The following is a 19,136-nucleotide window of genomic DNA, read 5'->3' as shown; positions in this document are numbered from 1 at the left end:
TTAATTGTAGTTTTCACAGCAATATGCAACTTCGAAATACAGTTATCTCAAAGCTTTGTATTTAGAGTTGTTTCCTTTTAGAATTGGCTTGTCGATAGACAGAAAGTTTGAAAGAAGTTTTTCCGGGATTTTCCCTCAATCCAATATGAGCAAATGCTGGGTAACTTTCGGTGCTGGACCCCAGACTCATTTCACCGGCATTATCACCTTCACTCATTCAGACGCTAAATAACCTAAGATGTTGATAAAGCGTCGTAAAGTAACCTACTAAAATAAAATAAAAAAGACACGAAATTAAAATTTTGTAAATTCATAGCCACGTTGACACTATTATATAACTTTGTAAGTTCATGCATATGTATATACACTTTTTGCTGGTTGTGTGGAAGAGAAGGCCTTACGGCCTTAACTCTGCCAGCTAAAATAAATTATTATTATTATTATTATTATTATTATTATTATTATTATTATTATTATATAGATTCAAAATTTTGAGACGAACGGACCTAGATGGTCCAACACACGTAGATGATGATGATGACGTTTTATATTTTGTAAGTTGGTGTATAATAGTACATTATGCAACGAGCCTATAATGATAGTAATTAAGACGCAATTATGGATATTTATGAAACGAGCGCAAGCGAGTTTCATAATATTCATACGAGCGTCTTAATTACCATTATAGACAAGTTTCATATGACTTTTTATGCTCGACCATATTTCTAACTTGAAACTATTCAGATGTATACATTTTATTTGTATTTGACAAGATCGGAAGTGACCTTATTCTAGGTCGTGAATTGTGAGATGTGCGCAGACGCGAAAGTATTGATTTTTTCCGAGGAACAATAATGTCATTGACCTTGATGTAATCCCGTTAAACTTGATATAACCTTGATTATTGAATTCGACATTGAAAAACGAGATGACAAATTGAATTTATTTGAATATTATTTACAATTAACGTTAATTATTATAGTAACAGAACATAACCTTCTGCGACAGTATTGGATTTCCAGCCTCCGTGATTTTTCGCTAATTCTCTTTCAATTGCATATCCGAGAATAATCGATACTTGCCGTTTTATAACGGTACAAAGCTGACTTGTCATTGGCTGAACACCTGTAAGCTGAGTTGTCATTGGCTGAACACCTGTAAGCTGAGTTGTCATTGTCTGAACACCTGTACTTTAATGATTAGGTGTACTTTAATGACATGCATTAAAGGACTGCTACCAGGTGTGTAATTACTACTTTTCGGCATGGTCGAGCATAAATACGTAAAAAAAGAGAATGCTTTAAAGGCAATAAGACATTCACATTATATACTAAGTGGACTTAAACTTCTGCATAAGCTCTGCGACTTTAAAATTAGGAGAAAACATAATACTACTTTAATCCTGCTGACTTGTTTTAGAGATTTATTATCAAATGAGATCGATTTTTATTAGGTACAAATAAGACGTGAGGAAAATTAAGGATAAATAATGAGATTTCTAGGTGTCAAACAATTTACTTAATACAAATTCACTGTTTACGAGGGGGTTTAAACTTCCGCTGTGTACTTTGATGTAAACAATCCTCTTTCTCATCACATGAATCCTATGTCTCGTCTGCACCTATTACTCCACAGTATTAACATTCAATCCAATGAGGGGAAGCAAAGAGTTGTCAGTCGACTCTCTTCCACTAGTTGCAGAAGCGATAAGAACGATGGGAAGTGACCGTGTAATTCTGAAATAGTACTTAAAAATGCAGTCATTCTGCTAACACAAGACAATAATCCATCATTATAATGGTTTCGCAAATTGATAGAAAATGTGCTAGAAAAATAGAATTGGCATTCTTATGTCTAACCTACCGGATGAAGGGTACAGAGCCGTACAAGGTAATGGTAATGTTATATGTCGCCAATATCGAAGTTCGTGTTACTATACTCCACTCCGACTACCACTAGAATTGCCGTATTCAGTAAAAATACGACTGAGCACAATGCCATCGATGAGTTTCCCGGCTCGACGATACTTGTTTAAAATTTTAATTTTATGATCGCATATTCTTTTCATTATCGTAACTAGGGGTCGTGTTCTGTTCCAGGGCGTTCAGAGATAAGATTAGTTGTACATAGACTATATTGGCGTGACATCATGTTGGCGCGTGTCACAGGTACTATGAGGGAAATTGTTTGTTCTGCAGTTTTTCATTTATTTTTAATGGTACTGGCAGAATTAAGGCCATAGGGCCTTCTCTTCCAATGAACCAGTATAAAAATACGTATTACATATAAATAAAATCTATTAAAATAATAATAATAATAATAATAATAATAATAATAATAATAATAATAATAATAATAATAATAATAATAATAGTATGAGAAATATTTCTTTCAAACAAGTAGCGCCAAATTTAAGTTGTCACAGAAAAGGCTGAAAATGACAATCATACACTTGCAGACACCATCTTCCGGTTGAAGAAGTAATAATAATAATAATAATAATAATAATAATAATTTTTTATTTAATCTGGAAGAGTAAAGGTCATGCAGCCTTCCCTAACACTCAACCAGGTGTAAAACTGCTAGACACAAACACTACAGATTTACAAAGTACAGTACACACACGAAATTGAAGTAGATAATCATAATATCACAGTCTAGTATATACTGTACAGTCGCGAAGTTCAATACGTAGTAAATATGCAAATATTAGGTAGTTGCTCACCACTAGGATCGCTAATATCGCCTCATTACAGGCAATGCAAAATAGTACCGTCACAGTCTATTGTTTCTAGCACCCTCAAAACTCAAGCTTCGTGACTGTATATAGTAGACTGTGATAATATAATGTAAACAACAAGTCAGTAGAAATCAGACAATATATAACATATAGAAAGATGGAAAAATGCACAATAAGATGTGAACAGTGAGTCAAAATACAGTAAATGAGACATATAAAGTATAAAAATATGAGATAATAATAATAATAATAATAATAATCATGATGATAGTAGTAGTAATATAGTGAAGTACAAAGCATACAATCAACACTATATTTTTAGGTACACACGGTAAGGAAAAATATGATTTTAAATAGCTCAATTTATCACATTATAGATATACAACTATCGGTAAATATGATGAAAACGAAAAGATAAAATAAGTTAAATATCAGTAGAATAAAAAAAATGTAGTGAATACGTGGAAACATGCAATACAGCACCTGTCATAATATTAAGTTAGTTTGGCAACTCGTCATTAGATAATTTTATAACTTGGATTTGAAAGATTTCAAGGTTCAGACTTCAGGCAGCAGAGTTCCAGTGACGAGAGGTAGCAGCAGTGAAAGATGAGGAATACAGAGATGATGTGTGGAGTGGAATTTCCAGCGTGTTACCGCGTTGTGATCGAGTATTAATATTGTGATAGCGAGAGGGAGTATGAAAACGGGCGAATAAATAAGAGGGGGATGAAGTGTGCATAAATCGATATATGAGAGAGAAAGCGAGTACAGATTTCTCCTCTCATGTGACCTAAGCCATGATAACTTCTCAAAGAAGGTGAGATATGATCGTTGTATCGAACATTACAAATGAAGTGGACGCACGAGTTATGAACACGCTGTAGTTTCTGAGAGGAATCAATCCTGAGATCACTGAACAGAACGTCGAAATAATCGAAGTGAGGAAGAATGAGTGTCTGTACCAGCGTCTGTATGTCTGTTCCCGGTTAGAAAAATGCTAATAATGGGAAATTGAAGCAAGATATCATATGTAAATTTTATATTTGTAAAAATAGAAATAACAAGGAATCAGAAATTACCAGAATTGAAAAACCCAAAATTTTTACCAAAACAGTCATTTAAAGATTCATGAATACCGTGAGATGAGATCCATCTGAAGATATACTCTGTTAAGTTTCTGGGCGACTGATTTCAGGTATAATGCACATTTCAAAAGAACATGATCATATGTTAGGAATACACTGCGATAAGTCCCGTATAAATCTGTTTATTTCTATGGGTATCTTATAATTTTCAATGTATATTATGGTTCCACTACACCTAAACTAAAATAAATGGGTTTGTACCTCTATCAGGTATAAAAGAAGAACAACTACTGAAATTTGTTTTTTGCCTGTATCATAATATTGATAAAATGGACTTGCCATTCAATTACTCTGAGGTACAGATATATCCTTCATCTCTAAATTTCGACAAGTCTGTCAGACCAATTCGAGATATACACCACGTGTCGTCTTATGAGAAGCAAATTTCATATAATCAGTTACCTTTTGAATTTAATTATAAAACTTTAAAATTTCGACGATTAATAAATAGTCAAATTTTACTCTATAAGACTGTTAACGGTATATTGAATAACTGTGATTTTCTTAAATCCCTTCAGTTCAATGTAAAAAAAAAACAGAATTACGTTATAGGCAACCTTTTGTTATTCCCATTCCTAGAACTGTTTTCTTCAAGAACTCTATTGTTTGTTATGTGTAATACTTACAACTCTCTGTCTTTAAACTGTGACTCTCAATTAGATTTCAGTTTAACACTTGAAACATTTCATACAATATTAAAAATAATTGTATTTCCTTAGATATTTAAATTATGAGGAAGTCTATTATACAGTTTTTACTCTAGTTTTTAAATAATTTTACATCATTATATTGACATTTGGCACTATATTAACTGCAATATTATATTCTAGCATCTATTCCCCTTATGTATTTTCTTTCTTTAGTTTGTGCTGTTTGTTTTATTTTTTTCTTATTATGTATTTAGTGTATGTATCTATGTAAACCACCTGTAATTGGAAGCCTGCTTCTGTTGGTGGTGGATTTAAATAAATAAATAAATAAATGAATAAATAAATAAATAAATAAATAAATAAATAAATAAATAAATAAATAAATAAATAAATAAATAAATAAATAAATAAATATCGAGGTTAAGCCGTGTATGACAGCTAGAAAACTAAAGAAATGCTTCACGCCCTAAAATTCACAAGCCGATTAAGATTATAATATAAACTTAAATTAAGATATTAAAATTATTTAGGAAAATTTCATCACTGAGGGGACCAGAAGCAAAGGGGTACAAGTGACATATTTAAAAAATGAGTTAAGTTTATTCAGGGTAAACTAAATCATATAAAAGTTTAGTGGCCAAGGAATATATTATCTTTTAACCACATCACATATAAATATTTAAAATTAAATCTTAACAAAATTCACAAAAGCTTTCAATACATTTTCCCGAAAGTAATTGAAGTGCACTTATACCCTTTTGCTTCTGATCCCCTCAATATAAATTAGAATAAATTCACACAGAAATAAAGCCCTTAATGTCATTTATATAATTTGTAAAACAAACTGCACAATGCGTAGTGTATGTAAGAAGTTTAATATGGAAATGGGCTGTTACAAAGTAATAACATAGGTAACAAGCATTCATACGTGGGCGGTTCAAACGATCAGATTGTAGTAGCAGGAACCTCATATGATCTCGATTTCATGATGAAAAGATTACGTAAAATATCACAAATGAGGACTGCAAATGAAATGGATGCTTTGGCAGTAAATATCCATTGAGATACATTAAAAGCTTTGTTGATGTCGAGGTGCCTATTAAAAGGGAAATTTAAGTTCTAATACTTTGGAGGATACATCGACACAAATAGAATAGGAGAAACAGAGATCAAACAGCGAATACGACGGAGTAGAAGAGTTGTAGGAAGCCTCAACTCGTTCTGCTGGGATGTACAGTTTTTAGAGTTAACTATACAATAGTTGCTAGACAAGTGGTATACAAATATTGTGGTGCTATGCATCGGCAATATGGACTCTGAATGCGGATAAAAGGAAGAGAAATATACATGAATGTGGAGAATGACTATTTAAGAAGAAGAGCTTCAATTGAAAGAACTGAGGGAGTCAGTGCAAAACTCGCCTTGTCAGAAAAAAGAAGTTATATATAGGAAGAATCGTAATGTCATTAATTCCTCTGAAATATTTCAAACAAAAAAATTTAATACAGTTTTGTTCATTTCTGCTGCATTTTCGAGGAAAAAAATATTTCATACTTCACATGAAACATTTCATAGCGTGCTTCGGGAAAACCATTGATTTAATTCCCATTATATTCAGTCAATTTAAGACAGCAGGGTATTATGATAATAAATGATTGAAACAATTTTAGTTTTGTCCTTTAAATGTGTAGAAATTTGATCCGGACATAATTTAAATTTCCTTTTCAGAACAAGAAGTTACATTAGTTAAAATGAAATTGGGAATTAAATCAACGTCTTTACCAAAACACGCTATGAAATACTGTATATTTCATATAATACCATTTTTGTCTCGAAAAGAAAACAAAAGAATAACGAAATTTTATTCAAATTTTGTGTGAAATATCTCGAAGAATAACCCCTTGAAATTAATTACGTTTTTTATTGTTCATCCTGTATACGGGATGCAGTAGTTCTTGCAGCCCTCTATCTCCTAATATTGTTGCTTTCTGCAAAGCTTCTCTAATCCCACGTCCAGAACTAGCCTACTATTAAATGCAAAACTGGTCATATAAATAATGGTGGTTCGTGCAAATCCAAGTCTGATCCCTATAACAGTTTGCAGCAAAACTCTTCTTATCCAATATTTGCTGTACTCTACCATTAAGAAATATAAAGAGCAAAATTCATCTTATCCAACTTAAAAAAAAGTAGTATCGATACTCGGTATTATTTTTTTGGCCACTCAGAGTCTTGTTCCATAACACTAATAATTTAATATTCACCTCTAATTGAGGTTCTGGTGATATGTACATCTATTATCAAACAGTACATCTCACTTTACGATATGTGTCTGAGGAAGAACAATTCTATGGTGTTCGGGTAAAGGGGGATAAATCATTTTTTTTGTCTAGATTGAATTTTGTCATCAGATGAACACAAAAGTTAAATTATACAAATGAGTGTGCAAAAATTAAAGAATACTAGCTGTTGATGTGCTTTATTTGTGTAGAAATTTATTTGCAATAAGAGTTCGAAGCTTAATTTTTATTTATGTCCAAACTCATTTTTATGACTTATCTCCCATTACCCAAGCACCATGGAATTATTATTTGTATACATCTAAGGCTGATATTCATAGTCGACATTTTATATCACCACTTTGCAAAGTGACACTTTTGACGAAAGTGGCTCTTTCATATTAGTGGTATTGATAGACGATTGAAGAAGTGCACTTTACAAAGTGTCACTTTACGCCAGCAAAGTGTAGAGTTACAATTTGGTTGGTAACAGAAGTCCCACAATGCCTTTCAAAACAAGTGAACAAACAATAACAAATTAATATGTAACCCAAAGATTATAACGCTTGTGATTTGAGTTGGGATCCTAATAGATCGCGAGAGAAAGAAAATATGTGGGCTATTTATAGTTGTTCTATTTCAGTTTTTAGTTTTTGTTGGCGATAGTGTACATTATTTCAGTCAGTTCAGATATATAATATTTTATTAAATAGGTAGTGATACTGCTGGTGAAATTAGGTTAGGTTTTGTGCAGTACATACCTGATCCATTGATTTATATAGTTAGATTAGGTTTTGTACGTATCTTTTTCATTAATTTATATTGTTAAGTTAGGTTTTGTATTTATCCGTTCCACTGATTTATATAGTTCGGTTAGATTTTGTACATATCTTCTATTGGTTTATGTAGTTAGGTTAAGTTGGACTGAGTAGGTTAAGTTTTGTTTTTGTTTATATATATGTGTGTGTGTGTGTGTGTATATATATTTTTTTTCATTTATATCGTTAGGTTAGGTTTTATACGTATCTGCTTCATTCTTGCCTTTTTCGAGAATAGTGAATAGAAGTCAAAATAATGACATAAACACATTACTACTGCTATTATTATCATTTTCTCTCGATCTCTCTTGTTTCCATTATTGCCCACTCTTCAGGAATATTTTGAATGCCAAATTTTTCTACAATGCAAAACAAAATAGGCCTAATGTTATGAGATCTCTTTTCATGGTGAGGTTATGACTGCACATGAACTAGAGACAGTATCTCGGCAGAAGCAGCCGTATCAGATGTATTGCTTACCGGCATGAAAATATACAAAACAGCAATGATTATATCAACATCAAGATGAATCTTATCTCAAAATACAGGTAGTCAACACAAATAAAAATCATTTAAACCCAATACAATTATGGAATCTGCTTAGAAAACAGGCACGTGAGGTCTCTTGGTGCTAATTTAAGAGAGTTACGCCTTCATTAGATTGAAGTTAGTTTAATATTATTTAAGTTAAAAAAAATAGTTTCAATAATGAAAAGTAGGTTATATAGGCATATATACCTACATATTACTTAATCGAATTGAGGTTATAAATATACGAATGTTACTATAGAAATACCTGAACTATAATATTATAGATATTAATGTATGGTACATATCTGTAGCATAGAATTTTAATGCAGTCAATAACTGTATTATTGGAGGCACTGGCAAACCTCTATTATTCGTTTTTGTCAACCGGTCATCGAAAAGATGAGGAATCTCAATAACATTATACAAATCTGACTTTCAGGTAGTAGCTCCCTGTAAAGCAGGTTTGAATAATTTCAAGGAAAAATTGTTTCGGAGCCGGGTATCGATCCCGGGACCTTTCGCTTAGCGCGCGAACGCTCTACCGACTGAGCTACCCCAGGAACTATACACGACACCGTCACAATTTTTCCTCTTATATCCACATAACTCAAATGAGCTGACAAGATGCCAGAACTCAACTATGAGTGCACACAATACTATGTGACTTAATTTGTGGCTTTCTGTTAACGTACCTCCAGTAACGAATGTATTATACAAATCCGGCTCTCAGGTAGTAGCTCTCTGTAAAGCAGGCTTGAATAATTTCAAGGAAAAAATTGTTCCGGAGCCGGGTATCGATCCCGGGACCCTTCGGATACAATTTGTTTATTTATTGAGATTCTTTCTATAATAGTTATTCTTGAGCCCTGACACATATGGCGCACCATCACAATTGGACGGAGTTACGCAATAATAGACCAACCGACAATAAAAAAAGAGATATTTGCACAAGTCTGTTGATGGCAGGCTAATTTAACTCGGAAAAAAAATAAAAAATGCGAAATCTGAATTTTGCTGCTATTTGTGAGCAAAAATTCGTTTATTGCATAAAATTCATTTATTTATTTTGCTTTGAAATATTAATTCAACTGCTGGTCTCTTATTAAAAATCGGTTAGCCTTTTTTGATATTATTTGTGCTGTCTTTCGTAATAGTATGAATGTTATAATATTTCTTGCATAAAATGTTTTATTAAGAAACAGATTTATTTCAATAGCCAATATCTCGAAACAGCTTTTTGGCGCTTGACCTCTTATAGCGTAACTCCGTCCAGTTGTTCAGATCTTGCTTAATACATTCATCCTTCCATCGTCCTCGGCACGAGATACGTAAGCAGTCCTTACGGGTAACACGCTTCGCGAGGTCGGTAGTGTACGCGAGAGTCTGTCGCTGCTGGTGTAAACCCTCATATCAGTAAAAATATCTAACAGTATTAGTAAAATATTTCATAAAGCTGCTGACCTAATAAAATTTACTTATGCAGGGACATCATTTTATTTTTACTTCAATTTTTATTGTATCTGAGGTTTTTAATGTACTTCACTCCCACCACCTCTACTAGTAAACTTCCAACAGTCCTACACACGGAACCGAAGCCGCGTATGAAGTACTGAGTTAGTGAGTATAGCACGTTCCAGAAATATGTTCGCGTTTTCCAGTGACGAAAGAGCTTTCAATATTGAATCATATTTTCTAACAGGTACTGTCGTCCGTTTGCCTACATCGCATCCCGGTTTCCCCGACCTGCTTCTGTTCGCCCCTCTGTAAAGTCTAGTAGCTGGGCTGTCTTAGCTTTTTTTCTGAAAACATTAATTTCTGTTAGGAATTGGACGTCTACGTAATATTATACAACTGTTTAAAATAACTTAAATAAAAGGGCCTCGTTAAGTAATTAATTGTCACGTGATTTCCGCCCCTTTCTACGACCCTGCGACAAAACCACTTGAATGGACAGTACATAGCATTTCTGAGTAATTTTATCTTTTCGGAACGGGCAAAAGTGAAGATTAAATTTACACTACGTAAGGTACTTTTTTATACAGTAGGTATAGAATTATTTCAACATGAGTTACTCGTACGAAGGACGAAACTGGTAATTGGAATTAGGTACAATAGTCTATAGTGCGATAATATGCACAAAAGAACTAAAGCCTGTATCGAAATGAACGGCCACCATTTTCAAAAATGTGTTTAAATATCCATATTATGATTATTTTTCAATTTAAATTCATTCTCGGTATTGTACGCTAATGTGCTGTAACAGTACAATATACACTGCATAATTAATACGTCCGAATGGATAGCTCAATTCGTGAGTAAAACCACTAAGTGCTAATACAGTACTGTATTTTGATGAAACAAAAACCTAATGAAAATTATAAAACTTTTAAATTGCGATATTTCCTAGTTTACATAAATGGATGAACTACTTTTCTTCCCTCCTACACCTAGTAAAGTGATTTGTATTTTACGCCAGTATCATCGAACTCCAGTCTTGGAAAGGGAAGCAAGCGGTGTTTCCGGTTCTAGACCTTTAATGCAAAGATATAGCCAGGTTCATATTAAAAGTGTTAGTAAAAATAAAATGATTTCCCTGTATTATTAAGGTTATTTCCGTGAGTATATTTAAGTAGTAATTCCATTATTGGTGCAAAATAAATGTAGGGTAGGGTTTTATTTTGAGGAAAAAACTGTAGGAAACAATTTAAATTGGTAAGTTTGATTCAATAGTAGTGAAGAGGGAGTGAATATTCGTCGTCAAAAAAATTTTAGGTCAAGTATATCGTCGTTGTTCCTGCAATAACTCCTGTGTGACATTTTTATCGATTTTCAGACTTTTTCTCTATTAAATAATTTAAATAGTGATACAGCAAATAATAAAATCTCCTATGTGTAATTATATTTCTTTCTTTCGAAAATGTAAGAATTCACAATCCCCTATGTACGGCTGCCATAGGATGAATAAATGTGTTTTTTCCTCCTTCTGAAAAATTGTATATTTTGCACATAGGAGTTATTGCAGGAACAACGATGATATAATGTATTACAATCTTATGAATGAAGTTATGAATCAATAAGAGGATTAGATTAAATTTTTAAAAAATTTCTGTATGGCTTGAGAGAATTGGTAACATGTTAGTACTTCCTACTGTCCCCAAACCAACAGCTTCAATTATCTCAGGATTGTGACAGCAATATACGTTTTTTCTCCTGAACAAAAATAAATTAATTAGGCATTCCTTTGATTTGTTAGCATCCTTTATTGCTAAATTTTGGCTTATTTTATTCCTAAGCAATATTTACTAAACGATGTCATTCAGAAAATATGTACATTTATTTATTTATTTATTTATTTATTTACTTGTTTATTTATTTATTTATTTTATTGCTGTTATGTTTGAAATGAATACAAGTTAGTACAATGAAAGATAAACTAGCCCACTCCTGAATGAGTAAGATTCGTGCTCAGGAGGGGATTCCAATACAGACAAAAATAAAATTGAATTTGAGAGTGAATGCAGATTAAAAGTATTTAATATGTTTAAACCCAAACTATAAATCCAACACAAATTTATTTTTTTTTATTATTAATTTGAAGAGGATTCGTGGTTAAAATAATATTGGAATAAAATTTGTTTCATAATCTGGGACCTTGACTCATGCTATGATAGAAAGCTGCATTAGTTTTACATTTAGGTTCAGACAAACGCAGAGAATTCGTATAAAATGTAAATTAGGCCCATTCGAAACCTTTAGACAAAAGGATTTAAACTAGTAATTTCCTTAAATACTGTTCTCGGAATAGGATTGCAACAAAGTGTCACAAATTGCATAGAAGTTTCAGTTGCTCAAGTATCACAGAAAACATTTCTAGACATTCTGCCTACCTCCTGTATATGAAAAGACAGGGTACAGCGTGTATGTAAAGACGTCTTGAAACTAGGCTGACACTGAAGAAGATTAGACGTGGGGACAGTGTCAAAAAAGAACAACAATAGGAGAGAAATTGTATGCCTTAAATCAGCGGTGTACAGAAAAGAAGGGAGCTGAATACATTGATTTGGATATCTAGTACGAATACAGAAAGGACGTCTGCTGGAACATAATTTCAGTAGGGAACACCGGGAGAGAGGTGGCGGTGCACACCACGTACAAAACATTAGATATGTAATGATAGCCTGCAATCTGAGAGATAATTGTTCCTTAGACAAAGAAATTTGGAAAAGGAGGGGGGAAATAAGACATTCCCATGCGAAGAATTAAAATATAATTTTTATACCTCCATAGAATCCCAAGTAGAAACAGCAGTAGTCGAAGGAGGAGTACTAGTAGTACTAGTAGTCGGAGTACTAGCAGTATTTCTAGTATTCTAGCAGTATTTCGCGGTATTATTATTAGTAGTAGTACTGGCAGTAGTAATAGTAGTGGTGGTGGTGGTAGTAGTAGTACTCGCACTAATAGTATTAGTTGTAGTAGTAGTAGTACTAGTACTAGAGGTAGTAGTAGTAGTAGTGGTGGTAGTGGTAGTGGTAGTTACAGTAGCAGTAGCAGCAGCAGCAGGAGTAATAGTAATAGCAGTAGTATTATTAGTATTAGTAGTAGTAGCGGTAGTAGTGGTGGTAGTAGTAGTCGCAGTAGCAGTAGTTGTAGTAGTGGTGGTAGTAGTATTAGCAGTTGTAGTAGTATTCGCAGTAATATAAGTACTAGCAGTAGTACTCGCAGTAGCAGTACTAGTAGTAGTACCAGTAGTGCTCGCAGAAGTAGTATCAGTAGTACTCGCAGTACCAGTAGCAGCTGTAGTAGCTGCAGCAGCAGTACTCGCAGTACCAGCGGCAGTAGTAGTAGCTGCAGCAGGAGTACTGCTAGCAGCAGTACTCGCAGTATTGTGTCCCTGGTGGCTGGAAGAAATCGTTAGCCTCAGGGACTGTTTTTAAAAATAACCATGGTTGAATGTATAAGAGTTGTACGGTATTGACAAATAATATCCGGACCAATTTATAACAACCCTAAGCACGTACATACATACACACACAAAACACACACACACAAGATTTTTTTAAGTCATTAGTAGGGCCGTGACATCGGTATTCATTTGAAGTGAACATACGACGCCGGACAGAATGTAGTCTACGTTTCAAGTACAGGCAGCGGAAGCGAATTTGACACACGCCTAAGCAAGCACGTTCCGTGTTTTGTATACGATTATTGCGTGTTATAAAATCAAGGCAGTATAATCATTGTATATAAGGGTTAATATCGGAAATTTCTAAAATGCTGGTGAGGTTGAGAAATAATATGTAAATTGTCACAAAAAATGTGGTGAAACATGTCTCAATTTTTTTTATTTAGTTTTCATTACAGTTTTAGAATGCAGAAAAGTTATATGGCGTACAATTTTGCTTTCCCTATATTTAACTGTTACATTAATTTATTTATCACATCTATTCTGTATCTTACTTTTCTTGCCTGTTGTTCGCTGGTTTCGGTTCATACTGCAATAAAGAACATTCATTTTCAAAGTTTCAAATTAAAATAACCGCCGAGTGTCGGATAATATAACTTTATATGCGGAAAAACTGCGTTCAACTTCGACTGAAACCAAGGGCGCATATGTAAAATATTTCACAACATCCATTTCTACCTCAAGTTTATAACAATCGCACTTGTCATTTGACAAAACTCTTGCACGTTTGCATAATGTATTGAAACCACGGTTTTTTTGTATTACTGTGTTCATTTTCGCACACACCTTTTTGCTTATATCATCATACGCCATATACATTTTCGGCATTCCAAAACTGTAAAAAAAAAGTTCTAAATATTAAGAAAATATATCTTTTCAGACTTATGTTTTGCCACATTTGTGACAGTTTAAGTACGATTTCCAACAATTATTATTCTCAACCTCAACAGCATTTTACTGTAGATCGCTCCGGTGTTAACCCTCATATATAATGATTGTATTGTCTTGATTTTATAATACACAATAATCGTATACAAAACACGGAACATGCTTGCTTAGGCGTGTGTCAAATTCGCTTCCGCTGCCTGTACTTGAAACACGTCAACTACAGTCTGTCCGGCGTCGTATGTTCACCTTAAAACTAATACAAATATACCGATGTCACGGCCCTAGTCATTAGTAACGAAATTTTGATTTTGACTGTCAGATGTGAAGGAACTACTCTGGTGGAAGTAATTTGTGGATATTTTCTTCTCGAAAATAAAGTAGTTATTTACAACTAAGAAGTGTGGATAGAGATAATTGTTAGTGGCAGAGGGCTAATATGCAACGAAGAAAGAAATCCGACTGCATGTTTCGCTACTTTAAGTGGATATCATCATCATTTTGCATTCTACATTAAATATATTACTTCTAAACTATTTTCGTAGTTCTATTTGTGTGATGACTAGGGCCGTGACATCGGTGTATTTGTATTAGATTGAAGGTGAACACACGATGCCGGACAGAATGTATCAGGTACAGGCAGCGGAAGCGAATTTGACACATGGCTAAGCAAGCGCGTTCCGTATTTTGTATACGATTATTGCGTATTATAAAATCAAGACAATACAATCATTTTATTTAAGAGTTAATATCGGAAAGATCTAAAATGCTGGTGAGGTTTGAGAATAATTGTTGGAAATCATACTTAAATTGTCACAAATGTGGTAAAACGTAAGTCTGAGAAGATGTTTTATTTCTTAATATTTAGAATTTTGCATTACAATTTTAGAATTCCGGAAACTTATATGGCGTACAATTTTGCTTTTCTTGCATTTAACTATTACATTAATTTATTCATCGCATCTGGGCTATTCCGTACCTTACCTTTCTTGCATGTTGTTTGCCTGGTTTCGGTTCCTGCTGAAATAAACAACATTCATTTTCAAAGTTTCAAATGAAAATGACCGCCGAATGTCGGATAGTATAACATTGTGTACGGAAAACTGCGTTCAACATCGGCTGAAACCAAGGGCGTAAATGTAAAATATTTAATATCATCCATTTCTAATCAAGTTGATAACAACCGCACTTGTCTTCTGACAAAACTCTTGCAATTTTGCATATTGAATTGAAACCACCGTTTTTTTGTATTGCTGTGTTCATTTTCGCACACACCTTTTTCCATACATCATCTTGCAGATCATTCACTTTTGAGATGAGATTATTTACTATCAAAATTTGCTCCACCAATTTCACACCAGTCTTTTCGAGACATTCGATTGTAGAGGAGATAAATCCAAAGTTAGATGAAATACTACTGTATATTCACACTGTTTTTTAATATTTGGTTCACCAAGAAGAGTTTGGGCATTAGTAATGGAAGCGGCATCGTTTCCGTTAAACATCTGTGGTCGTGTCGCGAGCTTTTTATCCTTATATACAATAATTGTAATGTCTTGATTTTATAATGCGCAATAATCTTATACAAAACACGAAAAATGCTTGCTTAGGCGTGTGTCAAATTCACTTCCGCTGCCTGTACTTGAAACACGTCCGGAGTCTTGTGTTCACCTTCAATCGACGTGAAACTAATACAAATATACAGATATCAAGGCCTTAATGATGACTAACAATACATCAGTTTCGAAAATGAATTATTAAAGATATGTCAAAACCCCCAAAAATATGTCTATGGAGCTCTTCAATTCGAAATAAAATTTTGTGGAATTAATTAATTGAAGAGAAAAGTAAATGCGTTCACCTGCTTCATATCCGCTCCTTGGAGGAGTATACTGTGCTCCAACCATGAGAAAGTCTCCGCCGGATGAGACGAAGGGGGGTAATGCTGTGAATGAATGTTGATGTCATAAGATGTCATAAGGTCACACACGTGGGTACTCTTATCTCTATTGGCTAGCTCTCACAGTACAAACCATAACATTGATACAGACATATTGATACTACCCTAGTTACAAAATTAGACCACAGTTAATCTCCTGGTCTTTTAATCTCTTCATACAGGAAATAACATATGCAGGAGAGCGCATGGTTTTCAAACTGGCGTTATAACGGTAATATTATTTATCTACTTCATTCCAATAAATGAGGCAATAATAAGCACATTCCTTTCACGGTTGATCTCCTGGTTGGAGAACAGTATTTATTTTGCAAAACAATTAGGATACGTAATGTTTTAGTTCATTATTCTTATGTGAAAAAATTTTAATTATATTTACTAACTTACGACTTTTAAGGAACCAGGAGTTTCATTGCCGCCCTCACATAAGCCCGCCATTGGTCCCTATCCAGAGCAAGATTAATCCAGTCTCTATCATCATATCCCACCTCCCTCAAATCTATTTTAATGTTATCTTGTCACCTAAATCTCGGTCTTCAAAAAGGTATTTTTCCCTCCAGCCTCCCAGCTAACACTTTATATGCATATCTGGATTCGTCCATACGTGCTACATGTCCTGCACATCTCAAACGTCTGAATTTAATGTTCCTAATAATTATTCCAGGTGAAGAATTCAATGCGTGCAACTCTGTGTTGTATAACTTTCTCCGTTCTCCTGTAACTTTATCCCTCTTAGTCCCAAATATTTTCCTAAGAACCTTATTCTCAAACGCCCTTAATTTCTGTTCCCCTCCCAAAGTGTGAGTCCAAATTTCACAACCATACAGAACAACCGGTAATATAGCTGTTTTAGAAATTCTTTCAGATTATTTTTTCTAAATTATAGATATAATATGAAAACAATTTCTCTGGCTTAAAATACTTGGAAATATACTCAGTAAGATATATACAGGAAGTAAGTGAAGGGCTTTGAACCATAGTGGGCCAAGTGCCATTTACTAAAAGCGTAGAAAACAAGGGTTAAAGTGAAGTTATTACCATAATTCAGTGAAAATATATAGCAAGTAATATAGAGTATACAGATTAAAACTAAATGATATGTCAGGCTTAATTAAAATATGGCATTCACTTAACTTCAACCCATACTTTCTCCGGTTTTAATAAATGGCGCTTGGCCCACTATGGCTCTGAATCCTTCAAATAATAGATGATATCATTGCAGATGTGAAATAAATCTCCATTCCTTGTGTTGGGTTTTAACGGTGCTATGCATAGACATTTCGCTAGCCCGCGCTGCGAGGGTGCTAAACTAGTCCCGGCTATCGAGTGATTACTTGTACAGGATTCAAATCATATAATATCGCTAACACTGGTTTATGAATACGAAAAACGTTAGTTCGCTGATCATCCACCGGAAGCCCGCGCTAAGAATGTCTATGAATATGGTCCTAAGTGTTTTTTGTTTAGTCAGCTACCCGAAGACCAAGCTGGAAGCTCACAAGTGAAATTAATAAAATTGTGCCCCTACAATCTTGAGGATGCACGGATGGGCCCTTGAAATGAATCACGTTTTTTTATATTTGACTTGTTTTAAATTAAATTGTAATTGTATTTATTTGACCATGTCTATGCATATATTATGCCTTCGACAATAAAGTTAAAAAAAAAACAATAAGCCTTCAGTCCTGAGGTAACTAAGCCAGGAGATAATGGGTTTGGGTGTCCAGTTTCTTTCCTACTCCAATGCATACATCACTGGGTAGGAAAATATAGCAATCAATCAGACTTAAGAAATCTGACTCATATCGGTTTTAAATGAAGACGCATTATTTTCTGTTTAACATATTTTTCACTGGCATAATTTCTGATTAAATTGGCTGATATATACTAAATATGATTAAAACTCGGTCAGAAATATCCGAAGTCTAATAGACGATACGTCAAAACTTTTGATTTCAGCATCAGTGATGCTCAATACTGATATATTCCAATCTTTTCCTATGCATTTTTTGTAGAAATATAATATTTTCCATTGAGAATGCGAAAACTTGTCTATATCTGCGAAATCTCGCAATAGATTATTTTGGTTCTACATAAGCCTACTTATTTACATTTCGTGTGTCGACGAAACAACAGCAACAAGATCTTCAGGATTGAATCTTCTGTACTTTATTTTATATCTTTTAAATCTATTGTCACTTCTCTGTCTCACTACCATACCCGTTTTAAGTTGCCATGGTAACTAATTGCCAATGCGCCAGACTGCCACACAAGCGAACTCTTGTCCAATCACCGACTCCCCCGTACATATTTGTAGTCAACGAATTCAATGTCGCGAGGATTCTTATCTTTTGTTTTTCTCTTATTTCACCAAATCACCATCAGTTTCCACAACCAAATTCATTAGTATCGGCATTTTTTTGTATTGTCTGGTGCTGGCTCCTCCGCCGATTAGCCTCGTGGCAAATCAAAGACAGGTAGATGGCAGTGGTGACGGATTTAGAAGACTCGGGGATATATTTCTTTTTAATTTTACTTGGTTATTTAATGACGCTGTATCAACTACGAGGTTATTTAGCGTCGATGGGATTGGTGAGAGCGAGATATTTAGCGAATTGAGGCAGAGGATTCGCCATAGATTACCTGACATTTACTTTATGGTTGGGAAAAACCTCGGAAAAAACCCAACCAGGTAATCAGCCCAAGCGAGAATCCAACCCTGCCCCAACGCAACTCCGGATCGTCAGGCAAGTGTCTTAGCAGACTGAGCTACACTGGTGGCTTCGGAGATATTACGGGACAAGGACTATCTCTTTTGGAGACTCTCGACGACTCAAGAGTCCACACCTGTGGTGTTACGGTTAGCGCGTCTGGCCGCGAAACCAGGTGGCCCGGGTTCGAATCCCGGTCGGGGCAAGTTAACTGGTTGAGGTTTTTCCGGGGTTTTCCCTCAACCCAGTTCGAGCAAATTAGCCTACAGCAGTCTTGCGATGGTGACTAATAATTTCGAGCTAGAGCTCTTTTATGCCCGCTGCGCGCGTGCGGAGCTCTTTTACTTGTGTAAACATTGATAAAGGATGTACAGATCTTAGGACACAGCGCAACATGACGGAACGGAAGCACTTAAAGCTTTCAAGGAAGAGTGAAAGATACAATATTTATTCT

General features: G+C 34.3%; 1 protein-coding gene and 1 non-coding gene across 2 annotated transcripts in view; both read right to left on the bottom strand.

Moving 5' to 3' along the window:
* Window positions 1-19,136, bottom strand: part of LOC138708042 (MAM and LDL-receptor class A domain-containing protein 1-like) — a 297,684-nt gene that overhangs the window by 114,188 nt on the left and 164,360 nt on the right. The gene's annotated exons all lie outside the window — the stretch shown is intronic.
* TRNAS-GCU (transfer RNA serine (anticodon GCU)) lies at window positions 8,654-8,728 on the bottom strand. The gene has a single exon. It is a non-coding gene; the product is annotated as a tRNA-Ser (tRNA).

Source organism: Periplaneta americana, chromosome 10 (assembly GCF_040183065.1).
Source record: "Periplaneta americana isolate PAMFEO1 chromosome 10, P.americana_PAMFEO1_priV1, whole genome shotgun sequence".
NCBI lineage: Eukaryota > Metazoa > Arthropoda > Insecta > Blattodea > Blattidae > Periplaneta > Periplaneta americana.
The sequence above is the reverse complement of the archived record's forward strand: the minus strand, read 5'-3'. Positions and strand labels throughout refer to the sequence as shown.